Source organism: Nothoprocta perdicaria, unplaced genomic scaffold (assembly GCF_003342845.1).
Source record: "Nothoprocta perdicaria isolate Ctin4 unplaced genomic scaffold, notPer1 scaffold_139, whole genome shotgun sequence".
Taxonomy (NCBI): Eukaryota; Metazoa; Chordata; class Aves; order Tinamiformes; family Tinamidae; genus Nothoprocta; species Nothoprocta perdicaria.
The window spans coordinates 338,985-360,346 of record NW_020454527.1 but is presented as its reverse complement, the minus strand read 5'-3'; the positions used below and the strand labels follow the sequence as shown (position 1 = coordinate 360,346).

The following is a 21,362-nucleotide window of genomic DNA, read 5'->3' as shown; positions in this document are numbered from 1 at the left end:
CTTTATATGGAATTTTCTAAGAATTAGTTTAGTTACTGAAAGCCCTGAGTGGAAAATGCTCCAAAACTGAATTGCTACCTCAGTGTCGATATACTAATACATGATCCCCCAAATTCTGCACTCTAGGATTTTGACTTAGGTGCTGCAGATCTTTGGAAACTCTTCATTCCCATTTCTCTCATCTGAAAATGAATCACCCTAAAAAAGTCAGTCACTAACACATTTTAAAGAGGTGTAGCTATTTCTGTTTTAAGCTTAAAAGAATTTGTTGAATTGTGCACCTGCCAACAAAACTTCCGTCACAACAAAACACCACCGCTTAACTGCTATGTGCAGGTTGCTTTACTATGGAAAGCATTCTTTCTCTCACCTCTTGTAGCTTCTTTTACTTTTCAGCTTCCATGTGAGCACTGGCAGGGAAGCCCTGAGCCTGGCCTTTCCAATTCCTCKATAAGTACCCCCGCCTCCGTACAACTAGACTCCTGAGGTTAATTCTCAGAGATTAGGACCTATGATCTCCTACTTTGCCAAGWGGGGCCAAAATCTCCCAGTACAATGCCACGTGTTCAGAGCCAACAGTCCTGTTAGTCTTATCATAAATTCAGTATTTTTATAGCCTATTTTATTARTGGTTGGACTATCTATCCTCTGTGCTGCCATCCACAAAGAATAGACTTACTAGGAAAATAAAACAGAACACAAAAAAGGAGGTAAGAAGCATTCTACAAAAATAAATTATACTATAGAGCTACCAATTGCACTAAAAATATTAAGGTGGTCCAATTTTATTAGGAACTAAGAGAAGACTTGGACTTATTTAGATTAGAACTTAGAAGAGTTTATGTTCTCTAAAGAATAGAAATGATACTTTTTTTTCTAAAATAGGATGAAATTACATGTTATTTTTTCAATTAAAAAGTTTTACTTAGAATTTTGCCCTTTTTTGCTCTAAAAGGATCACAAGAGAAAGTAAAGAATGATATAGTCAGAGAAAAATTTTTCATATGTAGCCACTAAACTATTTTAGACCATAGCTCTCTTCTCTAGTGAAAAAAAAAAAACCTAACAAAAGAAACCAGCTGATTGGATATTCTTGACCAATTCTCATTAAGTCATTCTATCTCTCTCTCTCTTTTTTTTTTTTTTTTTTTTCCCTACCACAGAACTAATCCCCTGGATATATTCTGCAACTGCCTAACCCTTCATTAGTCTATAAGCACCTCATAAACATTAGTGCACTTAGTCTTATGACAGGTTTCTGACATATGTTACTACTGATTCCTACTACAAAAGAAAAAAGCAAAATGGCTAAGAATGGATGTAGAGATATTCCATATCTCTATAAATATTTAATGCCTTTTTAAAAAAGAATTAAAAGGGACCAGAAGAAATTAAAAAAAAAAAAAAAAAAAAAAACACCTGACTCACAATGTTTCATTTAAACAGAAGGAAGATACCTTAGCTAAGCTAGGCCCATTTAACCTTTTCAAAGGTATTTATTGATTCTGAAGTGGAAACATAATTGTGGCTTATCAGAGCAATTCATTTTAAATTATCATTCCCATTTCAGAAGTGACCTAACTTTTAACTTGAAGAAGAGGGAAATTTTCACAAAAAAAGGAATAAATTGTAATCCTGAAAGTTGTCCTCTCTTTCTTTGTAATCAAATGTGTGTTTTGATAAGTTGTACAAAGTTGTGCATAGRCTGTTTCTTGAAGGTCCTGGGATAGGTCTTGGACTATAATACTATTTCCTGCCTAAGAACTATTATGTGTTTTTGCCCTACAATTAATGAATTAAATTTATATATTACACATATCACACAGAATGGTTAATGTTGGAAAGGATCTCAGGAGATCATCTAGTCCAACCTTCCTACCCCAGTAGGAAAACATAAAGCATGTAGCACAGGGTCACATCCAGGTGGGTTTGAAAGACCTCCAGACACAGAGACTCCACAACCTAGCCAACCACGCAGCCTGTTCCAATTTCTGCAGTTCCTGGGGACCAGTCTTAGCAACAGAAGCAAAGAAGACATTTCGTAACTGCCTTCTCTGCATCGTCTGGCACCCTCCTCATTCAGCAGCACACTAACATTTTCCCTATTCTTCCTCCTGCTGCTGTTGCATTTGTAGAAGTGCTTCCCGTTGTCCTTGACATCTCTCACTAACTCTAATTCCAAATGGGCCTTGACCTACTTTGCTGAATCTCAGCATTTGTATATATAAATACATATATACAAGATATTAGCACATGTAAATATTCGTGTTTGCATGTATATATATTATAAATACATATGTGTATACAAATATATAAACATATATATAAGACATATTTGGTACTGCCTTGCCTTTTCCTTGAAAGATTCCAGTATTTACTAGATACATGTATTAAAATGTGCTTATTGTTACATGGTCTACATTTTATTTTATTATTTTTAATTGAGGTTCAACATATTGATTACAAGTGATATTTGTTATAGTTTAATCCTTACTTTACTTGGATGATGGCTTTAGATTCTATCCTGTTTTATACATATTTGGCAAAAAAAGTCTAATATTTTAGCTTTGTGTGAATTGTCTGTTACTAATATTCAGGATGTGCTTACTCATTGTTCAGGATGTGTTCAGACTGTTCGTCATCAAAATTATGCAGTAGGGTATCTGCAGCCTCACTGGACTCAAAAACTCAAAAATATGACCATTTGAATACCCTGTTAAGTTTGATAAGTCATGGTTCCGTTTCCACTTCAGAATCAATAAATATCTTTGAATGGCAAACTGGAATCGCTAGAATCCAAGTGACCAACATGACAATGTCAACCAAAGATTGGCATAAATTGGTGGAATTCCTTTCTTCTCAGAATCTGCTTTCGAATGCTTATAAGGTAGGAGTTATATGTTCTTTTGCTACCTGAGGTCAGTATGATTTTATTGCCTGATGCAATCTCTATTACTCTGCTAGTAGAGAAAGTGCAAAAAATGTCTGTGTATTTTATCTTGTTCCTGGTAAAATTACAGAAATAATCACATAAATATAGTCATATAAAATATACAGGACCCTAGGACATGATACAAAATAAATTTTTGTCTAGGAGAGACTGATTTGAAGCAAAGGAGGAACAATCATACTGTGAATGTAATCAAAAACCATTTTAAGAGTAACAATCTGAGATCCCATATTAATTCCCCCTAAATAGCTCTCTAATAGCAACAGAACAGGAAAAACAGAGCAACAGAAGGAAAACAAAGCAGCAAAATTGGGTTCTTTTGTTCTTAAGTAYCTTTAGCACCTGTAACAATAATTTTACAAAAGGACATAATCAGATTTGGACAGGAATAAATTCCAGTTTCTGATCTTGAAACACTAACTGAGGAGACAGGCTTCTGAAAACAGACCTCATTTTCTGGGTTCTAAAGATTTTATGTAGATCTGAAATCTCATGTTGCAATTTCCCATTTACCTAAGCCAGCAACATAAGTCAAATTTAGGAAGAACAGCTGGCTACAGAGTACATTTTCATTCTTTATGTACTTGTCAATACAAGACAAAAAGAGAGATTGTGAGAGCATGTGAGTGCAACTACATCATACACCAAACTTGGGAGATTCTTTACTTAGATTTTTCTAAGAGATACTTGATACTTGAAAAGTGTTTTTAATGTATTCATCAAGCCCTGTATCAATTTGTGATAACAGGACACATATCATTAAAGCAAAAATTGAAAACAATTCCTTAAAACAAACACAATTAATGTAAAATAAGTTTAAGACAGCATCACATAACAAGTATCTATATTTCATCTTTCTCATACATCTGGCAAGAATTTGCTTTAAGAGTCTGTATTTGACATCCAGTCAGCATAATATCTAGCTCAGATAGGTCTCAGTTTCAGTTAGGTGACTAAATGATCTGTGATCTAACATAGTAAGAGGCCATGGCAGGACCAGATACATCAAATGAAAGGACCAAATCAATAAGCCCTGCTGGAAAGAACTACAGCAGTCATTTTTGGACCTAAGGACATTATTTACTTTTAAATGTAAATCCTATAGCCAAGACAGACTGTAGCATTTCTTTGATTTTTCCATTCTGTGGGAAGACAGGATAGAATTGGGCAACATGCAAAAATTTACTATGTCCCAGTCCAACATTCTTATAGGAGGATGAATTTGACCCTTTCATGTCAAGATCTCAGAAGCGAGGAAGCTTCTTGAGCCACAAACCCACAGGACTATCACAGATCTTTGTTATACTATTCACAGAATCAGGCAGGAGGAAATTTTATCAAASAGAAAAACAAAACATTAAGACGGGCATATATTGCATGCATTTGATGTCCAACACAAAGCAGGCAAATATTAGCCCATTGATTCCACCTGTCTGGAAAAGATACTGTAAGAAGATGGTCCTGCCTCATTTTAGAGGGTCTTGCATCGATTTGAAAGCTTGTTGCTAGGTTCTACTAAGAGTTGAGAGGAGGGGTTATTATTATTAAAGAGTGACTCATCTGCTCACTGATGATTAAAAAAAAGAACTCTTTGTGTTCAGTATAAGGGGGAAAAGAAATTACAAGGCATTCTCATTCCACTCATCGATTCAGAGAAGTGAAAGGAAGATGGAGAAAACGGAAATAAATGAACAAAAGGCTTGAATAAATTTTCCATGTTCATTAAAAGGCTGAAACAGGTTAGAGGTGACAAATAAAGCACCTCACATTTGCTTGAGGAGTGATCAGCTATGCACAAAGAGCGTGACTAAAAGGATATGTCATAAGCCCTTCTTTACCTTAGTCAGACACTCCAAGTCTGCAGTGAGAAGGGTCATATAAATATCTAAAGAGACTAAAGAGACAGACATCTTGGTTGTTAGACTGTTTATTCTTCTTCATCCCCCTCATCCTATGAATTTTTCTGTAAGTTTTCTGTAGATGTGGCYCACTGACCTCCATAAGGTTTCTTTTATAAATATTATTTGGGCCACTCCTCTGCTCTAGAGGAACACAGTAGAGCAGAAAGGAACTGCATGAGGAAGCTGCTTCTTTCCATTTCACAGAAAACTACTGTTACCCATCCCTGGACCTTTATGGAAATAGCATTTACTGAAACATTCATCTGCTCCCACCACCTAGAAGACCATCAGGTCTCAGCCTCTGAGAGAGCAATGGTCACACTACACAGTTGTGAAACTTCTCAATTTTTTCTTGGGGTGAAGGAGAAAAATACTGTCTTCAAAATGCCTTTGGGGAGCTGCAGAGAGGAGATGAGGGTGTGGTGGCAAGAAATGGACACACAATCCTTGCAAAGCAAACATGAGGTGAAGTTAGGGGATTAGAAAATACTATGTACCTCGCAGTGATATTTATCAAACAAACTGATATTTTTAACAAGTGATTGCAATGTATTTTGATTATAGACAGTCTTCAGAAAGCCTTGGTGCTCTCCATGATAGCTGCTGGGACCTAAGCTGTTTTCCTACAGAATATTCTCAGTGAAAATAAGTTACCTGACTGGACTACAGTGAAAGAGTGGAGATGAAAATTTGGAGAACAGGAATTAGTGTTGTACCCTTATTTAAAAAGACCAATATACAGAAAATATCTGCCAGCATCTGTGATAATATTCACTTATATCTGAGATAACTTACCAAAAATAACGTTAAGGAGACCTATCAAAATGGTCTCAGTGCAGAAAAAAAATGTTCTGTCAATATAATTTGACCTTTTCTTTAACCCAGTGCACTTGTTTCACATACAAACCGTGCAGTTTTTCCTGACTTGCATGTGTTTACCTAGTCATAGGAATATTCACATGGGGTAAGAGACCAAAGAGCTACTGAAAGGATTGAGAAGGCTTGATTTTTATCTTTGAAGAGGCAGATGCTTGTTGTTGGCTGCTTTCAAACAATGAAAAGGCTGTGGAGAGATCTATGACAAGCATTTTGTTTATTTGTTTTTCCTATTTTTCTTTTTGCCATCTAACTGCCCATTGTTTTCATTCTCTATCAAAAGGGCAGATACATATTTTAGGCTGTTAGCACAGATACCTAATACAAATTCTGGCATATACAGTTTTTCTAGTACACATTCACAGGCTGTTCTTTCACTGATACCACAACCCACCCATTCTGCCACAGAGGATGAGGTGCATTAAGGCACCCTTTTTTCCTTTCCCATTCTTAATTTTTACCCTTAGGCAGCATAAAAAGGAGGATTACTCGTTCCTACTAGCAAGTATATGTTGAAGCTTTTCTCACAAGCTTAGACACAGATAGAAAATGGTTATTGCATCTGGTACCATTTTGAGTTCCCTTGCACCCAAGTCTTTCAAACTCAGCTGAAACTCTAAAGAAAAACAGAGGGAAAAATCCTTATTTTTTCACCAATGTAGGTTTTTCCTCTAAAATCACATTTTGGATATCTACAATCCATGTGGCTTGATCATACCTAGACTTTCCCAAGTCTATACCTCTCCCAGCAAAGTCAATTCAAATTCTACAGTTGTCACTGAACCATTGCAGCAGCTCAACTCAGTTCTGTGCATAAAGGTCTACCTTCAACCTTGACCTGTCTCCTTCGGCTTCAGGGAAGTCACGCTGTTTTTTTCCTGCGTTGGGCACCACACACGTGTTTTCTAGGTATTTTCAGCACAACATTAGGTCTATCAAAGARGAGAAGGAGCTTTTAGCCAGCATTTGCTTCCTGTTGATTTCATCCTTAATCCAGCTTTCTATGCTGCTCAGCACCTATGTTGACCTGTACTGTGATGCATCTCTCACTTTTAATCAACCAGAGCCCTGTTCCTTGGCTTTACTGCTATTCCAGGGCCCTCTCCTTACCTTACCTTTCTTCATAACACCACAGTGATCGCAGAGTATCTGCTAGAGGATTACAGGCCCATTCCTTCTTGAGATTAGGAAGAATCTCCTAAATGTCCCTTGTACTTCTTGTACAGCAGCCATTCTTTCAAGTCTATTCAAGGACAAATAGACCCTGCTACTCCACAAAACTTGCTGACAAAATGGTCCCAGTACAATTCCAACCAGCTAAGTAACTTGAATTCAATAACGGTTTTCTAGTCCTATGAATGGAACAAAAGTGGTTACAATTACCTTAGCTCCAGATGAGATCAAAACTATGCAAGTCTGCTTATGAACTAGGAGTGTTTTGTTCCAGGTTGACTGATAYGCTTACTAGGGATATTTAACAAAATGGGATTTGGGTATGGCACCTTTTAAGATCACGTTTTATACAAATTGATATGAATTATTTTCAGTTTTGATTCAAAATGTGGAAAACAGAAAGGAATAATCTAATTCTTTTTTCAGAAGTAATATGGATGTTATGCCAATTTGTTTCCCACATTTTACTCAGCCAGGAAATTCATAAGTCTGACCATTTCCCAGACAGGTTTTGTTCTGACAAATCTGTATTTTTCTGAGAGAAAAAAGAAACAGAAGATATTTCACTGAAAAAATCCCACTCARCTCTGTATTCTGTGTAGGTCAACAGGGACTCTGTGTAGACCAGATCCTGACAGCACATCTTTTTGTTTTCTTCCATGCTTTCAGAAAATAATACTTTCTGTCTTTTGAGCATTTCGTTTGCTGGCATTGCTCATTTCATAGTCTGAAATTGGAATCCTGCATTTGTCACTAATATTTTTTCATGAATATCAGAATGTCATCAGAGACCTACATGAGCAATGGGACAGAATAAATGATAAAAAAKAAAGAAAATTTGGAAACATTGTCATGAAAATATTTTGAAAGAGAAGCAAACAGAAAGATGGAGCAAACTACTGCACCTAGGCAGGCAGAAACACTTCTAGATGACATCCCCTTTTTCCACTTTTCGTGCAGCATCACTGTGGGCCTTTTAGCAACGTGTTTACATCTGTTAATTTCAGACAAACTTTTGGCAGCCTCCTACACAGAAGATAATTTGAGTTCCTAGAAGCAGAAGTGCTGCTCATGAGCACTTCTCCCTTCTGCTTGCCTTGGGTGGAAGCAGGCAGGCAGGCAAGGGACGTCCGCCCTTTTACAGCAATGCTTCATTGCCTTGGGGTTAGCTTGGCGATTTGGGCATTGTTTTATTACTCCCACATGCTTACACACTATCTTGTTTTTCAGCTCAAGTTCCTGTTAACCACTGGAAGCTGTTCAGCAGCCTGTGAGCACACACTGACTCTATCTAGACTCTGATAGAGTAAATCCTAGCACGTGGAGAGATCCATACTTGTGATAACTGAAGAAAAGTAGGAGACAGGTATTGGCCATCTGATATTGGCAATTGTTTTCACAGTGCTCGGTACTGGCTTGAAGGAACTACGGATGGCTTCTTTCTGCCCTTCATAAACCACATTATTGCTTCCTAGTCCAGCATAGAGAGGAAAATCACTCTCTCCATAAAACAAAAACAAAATCCCACAAGTACCAACACACTACAATGAACCTGAAGCAAGCATGGCTGAATGCTCGGGCCGGGATGATGACTGAGTGGTGCTGACTTGGTACAAACTGCCTTTTTACTCCAACAGGTGATCTTCGTAGGTCAAGGCAGAAATACATTAGCAGTGCAACCAAGGGGTATTTATTGGCATATGGGAGCGATCAGGCATGGCCATCACCCCTTCCCTCCCTTCCATGTGCATGAGTAACAAACTGCAGCCAGGCTTGTCAGTTTGAAACCATGCACAATCAAGTTAAATACACTCTATGTTAGCTGAAGGTACCTCCAACTTTGCCTAACACCACTTAATAGTTAATCATTTTGCATCAAGTTTTTGTTTTGCTTTTCACCAACAAGGGGAGAAGAAAAAAAAAAAAAAAGGTTTGGCTGAACCACTATACTGCAAACTTCAATCTGTGGCCAGAGTCCTCTGCAAAAACAGGGATGAGGGAGAGTCCTCTGAAAATGATTGCCAGGGAGCTGGCAGTTCTGATCCAGCTGAGCAACAGGCAGAGCAGAGGCTGCAGAAGCGAGACTAAAAGTGCCATTTAAACTCCCCTTTGGGGAAAAATCAGCAATTATACTCCACACGTAAATTTAAACCAGAAGTGCTAATGCTGGAAAAAGCAGTATGGGGCAGAAAGGGTAGCAGCAAATGGTGACTCCGGGGACAGAGTCTGTTTCTTGCCCTCCTGTGGTGCCCGTCTTCCTGACGGTGGGCAGCACAGCTGACTTAGGGAAGCCTGGGCCTAGAGTCACTCAGAATAAACAGATCTGCCATGGGGAGATGAGAACAGGCTCCGGTTCCAAGGCTTGGGTGCATACAGAGGGGTGATGCAGACGTTTGCTGGGATTTATAGGTAAAGAGAGGCTTGGCTGAGCGTGATGACCTTTTCTTCCTGCGTTTCCCCCCCAGCCTTGTTGTTTACTCTTCACTGCACCTTTCCCCCGCCCTCTCCTTCCCCCACAAATTAGGAGCAAATTCAGGGAAGAGCTGGAGATCTGCWTCACACAAGGCAGCTACACACAGAGTGCATGCAAAAAGCACTCTGTTGTGCTCAAGTGGCGATCTGTAGGCAATGCAAACTAACCATCAACTCAGGGCGAGCTGTAAACATAGAAACTGTAACCAGCCTGAGACATTACAGGAATAAAAGTAATTTGCAGTCTCTCTTCCTCCTCACCCCAAGCTCAAATTTGCCTTAGCACATCCTCTGTACASTGTAAGGCCCTACAAAAAGTTGAAACCCTGCACCCGAGGAAGAGGAAATACTGGCGGCAAATGTGTGGCATCTGCTAGGCTTATCCACAGTGAGCAAGGTATAATGAAGTTATGAAATGGTAATCCAATCAGACAAGACTTCTTTGATTTTAAATTATGCTTATTGTTTGTCTCTTAAAGCCTATTTCTTATAAGAAGAGTTATTCTGTCCAATTAATCTCCATGTTAGAGATGTTAAAATAAACCCACTCTTCATGATATCTCAGTGGCACTGCCTCCAGAATACGAGAAAAGACCTAGCAAAAGTGAACTTGTTCCTTTGGATAGGAAGAAATTAGCCAGCATAAGAGTTCTTCCCTGCATACATTTCTTTAATTGAACACTTTAGATTTGCAGTTTACTGGCCCACTGTACTAGGACTTGTTGACCTAAACACTGATTGCAGCTCTCCCTCTACGCTCCTTTGCTATTTTATTCTATTATATTTTATTCTATTATATTTATTCTGTTATTTGGAAGAAAGATGTGTATGTGCCATGCTCAGGAAAAGACTCAGTTTCCATTTTCCTACAAACTCATCCTATGGTGCCGTGCCATTTGTATGCATCTCCCCACCCAAATTCTTGGTACACTTAATCTTGCAAAGACCCTATATAACTGATGACGTCAGACAGACATGACATAGCATATACCTGCTCATGTACCCCACCCCCCAGTGTGCCCACCTTGGCAATCAGGGTGTGCATCACCAACAGCATCGCCTTACCAAGAACACCAACCTCAGGGGCAGCAGTGAATCGAGTGCMCACTGCCCCTCCACACCTTGTTTCTTTCCCTTCCCTATCTTTTCCCTCACCTTCCATTTCCCTACGTGACATTTGCCAAGGTCCCTGCTTTTCTACTGTTTGTTTTTACATACAGCAGAGTTGATCTGTTCAGCAAAGTTCTACCTTGGCTTTGCAGGATTTATTAATTCTTCCAAAAAACTGAAATCACTTTCACACCTCTATTCTATTTCCCAGTTTTTCTTGTATTAGAAAAGGTAGTATTAATCTTTCTTTCAAAGCTCTTTCACTACCTATTTCAAAATTGTCATTAAAAATCTCCTATTAAAAATATGAAAACTCCCTTTAAACTGCCTTCCCATTCCAAGAGAGAATCAGAAACCAAGCAGATTCATTTACCTACAGGAACATTCTTATCTAGGCTAGCGTTAACAGAAATATAAAGTTACACATTTCTCCAATGCTTTTAATATTCATGACAACAATTTTCTTGCCATCAAAGATATAACTGTGTATAAATAAGGTTTGTGTACATGCCTATATATAGTTCATACATAGTGTACAATACTATAGCTATACAGTGTATAGATAGAGAKGAAAAAAGGGCTACGACTTACCTTTGAGAAGTAACATTTATCCCAGGTTCGGTAAAATAATCTCAGACAGGCATTTAGACCTTCTTTCTATGCCAGGCATCCTTTTTCCAAAAGGAGATACAATCTGAAAAATCCTGGTTGATCTCCAGCCAGCCAAAATGCAGACTAGAATGTTTGTCAGATGCAGCCTGATTCAGGGAAGTCCAAGTGTGCGAATTCCTGAGACTCCTTACTCGGTAATATCCAAAGCACAAAAAAAGGGAAAGACATAAAAAAAAAAAAAGGAAAATAAAAAGTGAATAACTTGTTCTTTCCTTATTTGATTAAAAAAAAAAAAAAAAAAGCAGACTTAGAAGACTAAGCAGCCTGTAGACTTTTCAAGCATCCTGATCATAGTGCATCCCAAGGTAACACACACATTTTGGCATTGCAAGTCTTCAGGTTCATACTAACAAGCCCAGCATCTGTGTGTGTGCGTGCATTGGGGAGGGGGATAGAGGTGTATGGTGGTGAGGGGAGAAGAGAAATAGGGAGATACACACACGCACTCACGCAGAGAAGGAAAAAAGGAAAAACAGCAAACTGGAGTGATCTCACAAAGTGCTCTAGATGGCAGAGCCTGCACAGCTTGTAAGACAAGCAATGTGCACGCCTGAGAGAGGAGGAAAAAAAAAAAAAAAAAAAAAGGAAAGAAAAAGGAGGGGGGCTAGAAAAAGAGAAAACCCGAGAGAACTAGCAGGCAGCTTCAGGAATTTCTTCTTACCTCTTCTGACGATGCAACGTACAGCAGCAAATGCTTAGTGCTGCATAGGAATCCAGGCAGGCACAACTCAGAGCCCTCACTTCTGAAATAAACAAACATACAGCATTGGAAAGGGGAGAAATCAGAAAGCAGAAGGAAGAAGGTTACAAAAAGACACTACTAAACAAGTAAGAGAGTCAGGGAGGAGGCTGGAGTGAGTGGGAGGAGAATAGTTGGTGCTGAAAGAGGCATGCAAACTCCCCGTCCTAATATAGATTGGCTCTGTAATTATGTGGCGAAGCACTGACTTCTAAGCCATTGCGTAATAATAGAAACCTAAGCTGTGTAGACACAGCCTGACATGCTAAATCCTCAGGAGCTACACTCAACATTTGCCAGCAGAAAGCGTGTCAGTTCTCTGGGGGCGGGGGAAGCTGGGGGAAAGGCAAAAGGAGAGAAATCGTACTGCAAAAGGTACAAGCTGCAGCTGCAAAGAGCTCTCAGGTGGTACCAATGCCAGAAATGTTATTATAGAACTCGTATACAGAGGGAGAGAGAGATATATATACAGGAACACTGTTAGCTCCATTCAAGCTATTCTGTAATAGGGGAAGAATTCTCCCTTGATGCATTTGAGTAACTTAAATGCCAAAGAGAACATACAGAGGTTTTCTGGGTTAAATATATATATTTTTAATGTTACTTCCTAGAAATAGCTCTTTGTACTGAATGATTTTGGAAGGTCTTAATAAAAACTAAAGATAAAAGAACCCAGGGGTTTTATCAGCCTTTCTAGTTTACTGATAGATTCTTGTCTGCATCTTTCTAGACACATAAACATGTACGTTTTCTGCTTCCCTTGGTTGAATAGTATCCTAAGCAGAGCCAGGGAGAATAAAAACACTGCCTAAATTGCCCAAAACTTATAATGCCTTTGGAAGGAATTGAAAACCAAGAAAGAGGTATAATTTTGCAGTGCAAATTTGCATGAAAATTGTGACCCTGGGTCACACCATGGTCCACTTAATCCTGTATCCTGTCTGTGGACAGTGATCGACATTACACAGAGCCAGGAAATATGGACAAACTTGTCCAGTAGACAGCTAGAGCTAACCTATTCACAGGGAAATCTTTTTTTCTTAATCCCTGTTCTTTAAAGATTAGTTAATGCACTGAAGCACAATCAGAGTGGCAGGCTGCCTCTTTACGTTCAGGTTAAACACAAATCAATTTATTCTCAGGTCCTTTGTAGTTGTTGTAAAATACACCTCTTTCTGGCTATCCTAGATCTGAAGAGTTAAATCTTCTGGTCTTCTGTAAATGCTCCAGTGTAAGAAAAGGCATAATTTGGGAAAAAGATGARGTATTTTACTCCGGGGACTGAGAAGTATATTTTGCCTATGGAATAGGCACTCCCCTTATTTACTCCTTTCTCCTAGTGGAAACACACCAGGTACACTCCAAGAAGCTCCATAGACAACTAGGAAAACCAATTACTTAACAAGTATTTGACTAAGAAGTTTGGGCTCCAGAAGTCAAAAAAACCCCAAAGCAAACCTGAATGCTTTTAAGATATTTTTGAAAATGATTGCAAAAGACAACATATTTAGGAGAGGCTCATGAAATAGATTTTGCAGTGTACTTCAGGTCCCTTTTTGTCACCCATCCCATTCCCTTGCCCTCTAGCTGCCRCATTCCTAGATGACTCCCTCTCTCCCTAAGGTGAAGGCTACAGATGTCACATATAAGGAGTTATTTGAGTACAAATAGAGAAGGGAAGACCGTGGTCAGAAGAATCACTCATCTTTTTTGCAACATATATAGCTTTTACTGACTATATATGAAGCAGTCCTGAAGAGTTTATCTTGGGAGCAAGACTAAGAATTCCAAAAGTAAGTAAACTTTTAGGACGCAAACATAAACAACTGTTCAAAAAGGAGTTGAAAAGCTGATAACTCTGCTGAACTTGGCAATAAAGTTTTTTTTTTTTTTCCTTCTTTAAAGTACCATTTATTAGCTGACTAAAACATGATCTTAGGAAGCTAACTTCTTAACTCCAGTGAATCCTGGGCCAAGCATTTTGAGTAGGAAATCAAATCAAAGTTCTAATCATGTCAGCGCCTTATAAATGTCAGTGCATCACAGACAGAGAAGACATTTCTTAATGACATAAGGAATTAATAACAGACTCTAGGACTAGTGTTTCAGAGTCTGACTTGAAAGCAAAATACTGCTTTCAGAGGCAGAAATCAATGAACTTCATCAATCCACTCCAAAAATCTTGCAAAAATCTTTCACTAGTTACAGTTCTCACCATATTGATTCCCAAAGGAGAACGCAAACATGACAAAACTGTGGAAAAAGTCTCAAAAAGGACTGCCCTAAGGCTGTGATGTTGTGAGTTATTACAATGCACTCTCTGTCTTTTCCTAATGGCCTTTATGTTAAAGTCAGAGTCTTCTGGAATTCCCACAGTAGCTTCTTCTCTCCATTGACCATGCCCAATTTATATTGGGAATCTTTTTCAAATCAGAATCTTTTTAGCAAATTCAGTTTCTTTTTTCCTTGGTCCTTCTCCCAGAATAGGAGGAACTACTTCTCTTCCTCTCCTTCACTCAGGCTTCCCCCTTTCCAATCCTGCACGTGTTCACAACATTCAGTGAGTCAACATGGTTGTTTTAGCCATCCTAATAATGCTTCACCTACAGTCATACCCACTTACAGAAACACCATCAGCACTTGGAGGGTCACAAAAATATTGCTTTGTCTAGATAGCGATCACCTTACCATGCCACAGCTCTTGCCGCTGAAGAGAGACATTAAGCTTGTTGCAACTGTCTTAGAAAATACATGAGAGACCATGACAACAAATGCCTAACATCATGCTCACTGACCCTTCAAAACTGCTGCACTGTTGAGTATCTGCATCTTTCAATAATGCAGCACCTCCAGCACTGCCATAGAGTGCATGAGTTGTATATAATATTATACAATAGCAATAACCAAAAGAATAAGCTTGACTCAAAGCTCCCATAGTGGAGATGATCTTCAACCTGCAAAGCCAGGTACAGTAGCCACACCCAAGAACAGTTAAAACTAGTAGCGGATCAAGACAAAAAGAAATGGAGATGCTTTTGCAACCTCAAGAATTACTTGCTACAGACGTCATTCCCCTTTTCAAGTCTGACATAACCTACTAAAGTCTTGAACCATTCTGATTGACAATACAATTGAGCATGTACATCTGGACACCAGCAACTTCCACTTCCAGTCCATCCTCTTCCAAAATAAAAGGCTCAGCATCAGCCATTAATCAATGGCTGCCAATCAATTACATGGATTGAAGGATAACTTAAAAAACATTTACTCTGTGATCTTAACAATGAAAACATTTATCAGGAGCTGAACCAATTAGCTCGCAAATACTGGAGAAGTTAGGAAAAAATATATTTTTTTTGTGTTGTTAAGTCCAGCTTTTTACTAATTAATGAGTGACTGCTAACAAACATATTATGCTGACCTTAACAGGATTTAGAATAATTTTGCGGGTGCTCTGAAAGAAAGCTAGAAAAATATTTGTGGGTTTTTATTCTTTCTGGGTTCTCTCTTTACAAGCAAGGAGATACTTGTCTTCCATTTTACATAATCACATGTCCAGTTCAGTGAATGAAATTTAATACCTTTTGATTGATGGGTTAAGACTAGAAGAGATCATTATGGACATCTCGTTTGACCTTCTGCATAACCTCAGTTATGGAATTCCTTTCAGAGGTTCCTGAATCAATCTTCATGCCATTGCCTGTTACAGAAAATTCCTTTCATAAAGACAATTGCCTACCTTAAAGATTACAAGTGATGGATGTTTGTTTTTCCCTCTCTGCAAAATTGCTCCAATCTTTAATTATTTCTTTTTTTAAAACAAACAAACAAAACCCCAAACACTTGCACCTCCTTTGGTTAGTCAGAAGGTTCTGGTATGTTATCAAAAGTCTGGAGTGATAATTAGGAGCTAATGGGTAGTTTTCTCTTGACCAAAAAGAAGGAAAAGTGCAAAAGTTTCTAGAGAAGTAGATTTTTTGCACTGAGGACTAAGGAGTATTATTTGACAACCATGCAATCCATTTACTTTGAAGACAGACAAACAAACTTGCTGTTTAAGGGCCATCTGCTTCAGCATGTTAATCAGAATAAAAAGACTATTTTATCAATCCTTCCACAATTCTTATAGTTTGATAGAAGATACAGCTTTAGCTTGCACAATATGTTGGAAGTAACAACACTGGTCTGCCAGACAATCAGGAAATGGGATCTCATTCTTGGAAGTTTGCAAACTACGGCTGTAATTTTTTTTTTTTTTTTTTTCAAAGAAAGCCCTCAGTTGCCATCAAAATCCAGAGGATGGTAGACGCTCTGTGTGAAATCAAGTGCAATAAAGGCCTAGTACAAAGTCATTGCTAATAAGAGCCTTAGTTTAAGTTCTGACCCTTGCCACATAGAATAACGTCACTGCTGAGAAAGAGTATATATATGAGCTTGGCATGCAGACAGAGATTCCCTTTTTGGAAAGGTGGCTGTTAGACTGTAATCTTCTGCTGCAACTCTGTTGGCAAGAGAAGCAGTGTACAGGAGATCTGCCTCTACACTGCCCCAACCAGGGCTTGCTGCAGCGGCTCCTGCCCTCTCCCTGCGCTAGGCTAATGCTCCCTTGTCTGTGTCAGTTGAACTATTTGTGTAGATGCATTAAAACAGGCCTCTGAAGTAATACAAGTCTCGGTTTGCTTTTTAATTGTCATTTAAAATACAGCTGTAAGGGAGGAAAATTATCTTTTTCAATCTCTAGGGACCTGGCAATGATGAATACCTGACCTTAGGTACTTGGACAGGCACCTAAGGACAAACCCTTCAGGATTTGTCAGCTAGGGATAATGTGGTGAAGACAGTTTACAATAATCAGGTCACAGGATGAGAACTTTAGCAAGGGAACAGACAAGAGCCCATATCTAGGATGAGATCATCCTTTTAAGCTGTCTATGATCCATTTTGCTTAGGCACTGGTCTCATGCTTTCAAGCTTTTATGTCTCAGACTTTGAAAGTAGCTATAATTTTGCAAATAAAAGAATAAAAGTATTCAGGAGGAGGAGAATCATTTGGCCGTACCCTTGTGTGTATCAAAACTACAGCTATCATCATAAATAAAGTGAGTATTTGCTAATAGTTGCCACATTATAGTGTGAAGGTGAGAAACTGGAACGATTCCATCAATAATCTCAATAATCTGCATTGTAAATTGTGGGAAGAAAATACCATTCTCCCCACTCAAAAGCACTTAGAAGGCTTCTGTGGTCATGATTATCTGTAAGCGATTAGGCTTGCCAAGGACAGGGTCAGGCACTTAATGGGAAGAATCTCAGACCTCTGAAAGGAGTTAGATTGTATCACAGCACACAAGGAAAACAAAACAACACAAGGTACTATTTTTCTTTTTGAAGAGTAAGTATACTGGCAGTAGTGTTGTTATCTGTTCTAAAACAATTTTTGCAGGACTTCAGCAAGTTATTTGGAGTGGAAAAGAAAAGCAGCAATAATCCATGCAGTAACTCACATATGAGGTAGCATAAATTTTAGATCTCACTTGGAATTTGAGGGGGGTATAGGAAAGTTTAATAAAAAAGTGTGATGTGTTCATCATCATAGCTGTGTTATTGGAGATAAAGGGGAAAAAAACTTAGTGGTTACAGACTTAAAAGTTGTTGCATCACAGTAGGAAGGACACCTATTATAAGAAGCATCAGAACCAAAGATATGATCTAGAGGTTAAAAGCAGATACCTCTGAAAGACCTACAAACATTTCTAAGAAATCAGGAACATTAATGTACAAACTAGAGACAGCAATTCATGCTTCCTTTCTGACAAATATCCCCTTAGCTGTACATGGAATTAAACATAGAGATCCCCAAAATAAACCTTAAAATATTTGCTTCTCCCATACATGGAAAAAAAATCATCATCTCTGTTACTGGACGCAGAATAGAAACATTGTAATTAGGACAATTTTCTTTAGAACAGACAGATGCTAATATCAAAGATGGAAGATACTGAAAAAGTCATCAAAACAGGAATAGCTAGGCATCATAGGATAAAATGTAGTCAAGTGAGAATCTTGATAAGTGTAAGAAAAATTAAATGAGGTGAACTTAAACACACAAATGCATGCAAAACCTATGATAGCTGGTGACATGCCTCAGAGCCTTTGGGTCCTTCAGAGGCTACAGTACTCTGAAGGTGACAGAGTACATTGAAAACAGAGCCCTCCAYATCTCCAGGGCTTTAAAACTTCATGGAATATAAGAAATGTTAATTAATGTGTGTTGAAGATGACGGTAAGGCACCTTAATCATCATTTGATCAAAATGATCTGTCTGCAAGTGTGCAGCCTGCACATCTGCTGGGATGCACAACGACATCTGGGCCCCTAGGTCAGCAGGCCCCAGGTTGCCAAGTAAGTCCCAAGAATCTGGATCAGGGCTCTCACTGAGAGCACTTCATAGGGAATAGAGTCTTAGATTACAACTCTATTCCTTGCACTTAGTATTGGCTTAATCTAAATGGATATTACTTTTASAGTCCAGATCCTGGTTACAGAGACTTTGAATGTAGAAAGAAGRATCTAGAGCAAGAGCGTATAAAGATGTTAACTCCATATAAGTTATATATAACTATATAAGACGTACCAACTCCAAAGGAGAACCAGGGAGTGTGACAGAAAGGGCTAAAGGTATTTATGGTCTTCCTCCTTAGTAATCTAGACTGAAACTCAGATATGGGTTCATGGCTTCAGGATGAAGATGAGCAAGATGGGTTATTTTGTGGGACAATTTGCATTTTACATTCACTGCAGTGAAGTGATCCAACATTTTGGATGTTTTTTTGATGTCTTATACTAGCGTATTTGCATGAGTGCCTAGAACCCAACGCTGGTTCTTGTAAACAAATAAATATACAAAGACTCACTGCCTCACAGCAGCTAACTAGTGATAATCTGTGTAGCTGAAAAATCTGTGAAACTGAAATGTTATTTTTTTCATGCTGAAGAAACCAAAACAAACAGTCTCTTTAGTTGGAAGATCATATTTTATAGAATCCAGAGCAATTCTCCACACAAAAATAATAAAAACAAAAGCCTTCCCTTGATAATAGCGCAAAGATGCTTCCTGAATGTCTGATGAGAATGCATTTTGGGAAAGCTAATTTACAATCAAACACTAAATTATTCCTGTTTTCACATTCTAAGTGTACAAGTTTGTCTCCTGCATATGGAGGCACAAAGGAGGTGCATTTTAGGGTTCATGTGTGTGTGTATACATACATATACACACACACCACATTTTTTTTCAGTGCAATCCTTTTGATCAAGCATGCTATTGCTTGGAGAAAGCATAAGAGAACACAAATAAAGAGAAACATTAAACAACAAAGAAGCAGATTTTACTGCTGGATTCCTCAGAGCAACCCTTCACCTTGCTGCCCATGTACTTCTTCGCTTCCCCTGGTGTTTGCATGAGGAATGTCTGATGGCTGCAGGGCCTGTTGTTGTTACCAGCTGAGTGTTAGCCAGATGTCAAGGTAGGCACCGAAAAGTAGCTGCATCACTCTCAAGTAACCTGGCTGGGACAAGATCTGTTTTTGCAAGGACTGTGGCTCAGCCACAGGCAGCATTCAAAAGATACCATCCAGAGGAGAGTCAGAGCTCTGCTGTGATTTGGCTGACTTTTTGCCTATTTTGTAGAATATGAAACTCACTCGATTTTATGAGATTAACAAAGACTAACTCAATTCTTGAATGATTCAGTTACTCAGACTAGGAAATTCAGCTGCTGGTGCAGATGTTTACCTGGATGTATAAAGGTTGCATTCAGGGTCTTGCTGAGATAGGCCAATGGCAAAAACATTCCACAGAAAACCACCCTTATTCACCAAACACCAAGGGGGCAAGCAGGCAAACATGATGAGTTAGATTGTTGCCACTAACAACTAGAAGCCAAACCTTCTAAGGCCAATTACAAAGGCTTACTAAACACTTGTCTGCATGCTCAGGTATGCAGATATCTTTAGAAATCTAATCTGAGTTGTCAAGTCATTGATATTTCATGGATCAAAACTCTTCAAGTATATTTAAGACACAGAATCACAGAATGGTTGAGGTCGGAAGGGACCTCTAGAGAACATCTGATCCAACCCCACTGCTCAAGCAGGGACACCTACAGCACATGATACAGGATGGCATCCAGGCATGTTATTGCATCCATCTCAGTACATTTTGGATCAAACCTTACTGAATACATCCTTAAAATTGGCCATATACTTTATCATTTTGTTCTGTGATAATTTTACTTCTCAGAGGTATCTATTTTAATAATTTAGTCAGATAGAAATGCACTATTAAATATGCTCTTTTTATGCAGCAGGACAGCAGTGCTGTTGTCATTTATCTGCCCTCATGAAACGAGCAGATTTCCTCAGGTACAGTACAGAGGCTGAGATGGTTAGCTACGAAGCTAACCCAACTAGAGATGTAAGAATTTTTCCAGAAAAAGAAACAGCTAGCTTCTTTCACTATTTCCAACTACTACTTATGAAATTGAATTATCATGTTTCTCTTCTGGTTTCCAGTCTGAGAGAGAGAATCCTAATCAGAAATTCAAGTCTGAATCTTAGTTTACTGACTTTTTCTAAACCCACGTGCAAAATTAGTGATTTCTTCAGAACAGACTTTTAAAATTGTGCAAAAGAGAGATCAGACTAAGACACAAGTAGACATGAACCTGCCAGGCTGTGTGCCTTAGAAAGTTATTTATTTCACGTTCATCCATATAGGGTAAACCTAGCAGGTGTTTATACCTCGGAGACTTATAATCATCTCAAAGATCCTTAGGGAGATATAACTGAAAAATTTCCACTGAAAATTCAAAACTATCTTTTAATCCTTTAAGATAAAGCTAAAAATAAAAATGCTAAAAAATAAAAGCCCTTTAAAAAAGCTATTGTTACTGATTTTCATATGTAAATTCTGTGTTGTATTCTTTTCCAACTACACAATTCTTTTTTCAGACTGAAGTCCCAAAGCATAGAAAAGCAAACCTACAAAACGCTGCACCAATTTATGCCTCTTCCTAATTTCACAACTGCCACTTCTAGTCCAGACTCATAYCCAAGTGATTAAACTAAACTTCTGAGTAGCTGAAAACAAAGTCAAGATCTATAGGGCTTTGAAGTTCACTCAGTAGGAACAAAAATCATGCCATCTTTCTTACTGAATACTGCCCATTGCAGACAAACTGCTATCCCTGATRACAGCAAAGAAATCTAATCATGCAAATTATTTAAGAAAAACAGAACTGCATGTGTTTATTAACCAGGTTGAGATGGCAAACAAGGAAAGATCCTCTGCTAGGAAGTAATTAAACTGAAATTGAGGTCAAAGACAACTTCTAGAAATAGCATTTTGTGAGGCACCATCAAGCAAATAGGGTGAAAATAAAGCTTCAAAAAAAAAAAAAAAAAAAAAA

At 38.4% G+C, this 21,362-nt stretch overlaps 1 protein-coding gene across 2 annotated transcripts in view; it reads right to left on the bottom strand.

Moving 5' to 3' along the window:
• The window catches only part of LRFN2 (leucine rich repeat and fibronectin type III domain containing 2), a 145,943-nt gene extending 134,102 nt beyond the window's left edge, over positions 1–11,841 (bottom strand). The window contains exons 1-2 of one of the 2 annotated variants that reach the window (XM_026034046.1): positions 11,816–11,841; positions 11,074–11,280 (exon numbers count right to left, since the gene is read on the bottom strand). The gene's annotated coding sequence lies outside the window, so the exon portion shown is untranslated. Of the gene's footprint in view, positions 1–11,073; positions 11,321–11,815 lie in introns of those variants that run through there. The other variant, XM_026034045.1, reaches the window with a different exon arrangement.
• Positions 11,842–21,362: the final 9,521 nt, after the last annotated feature.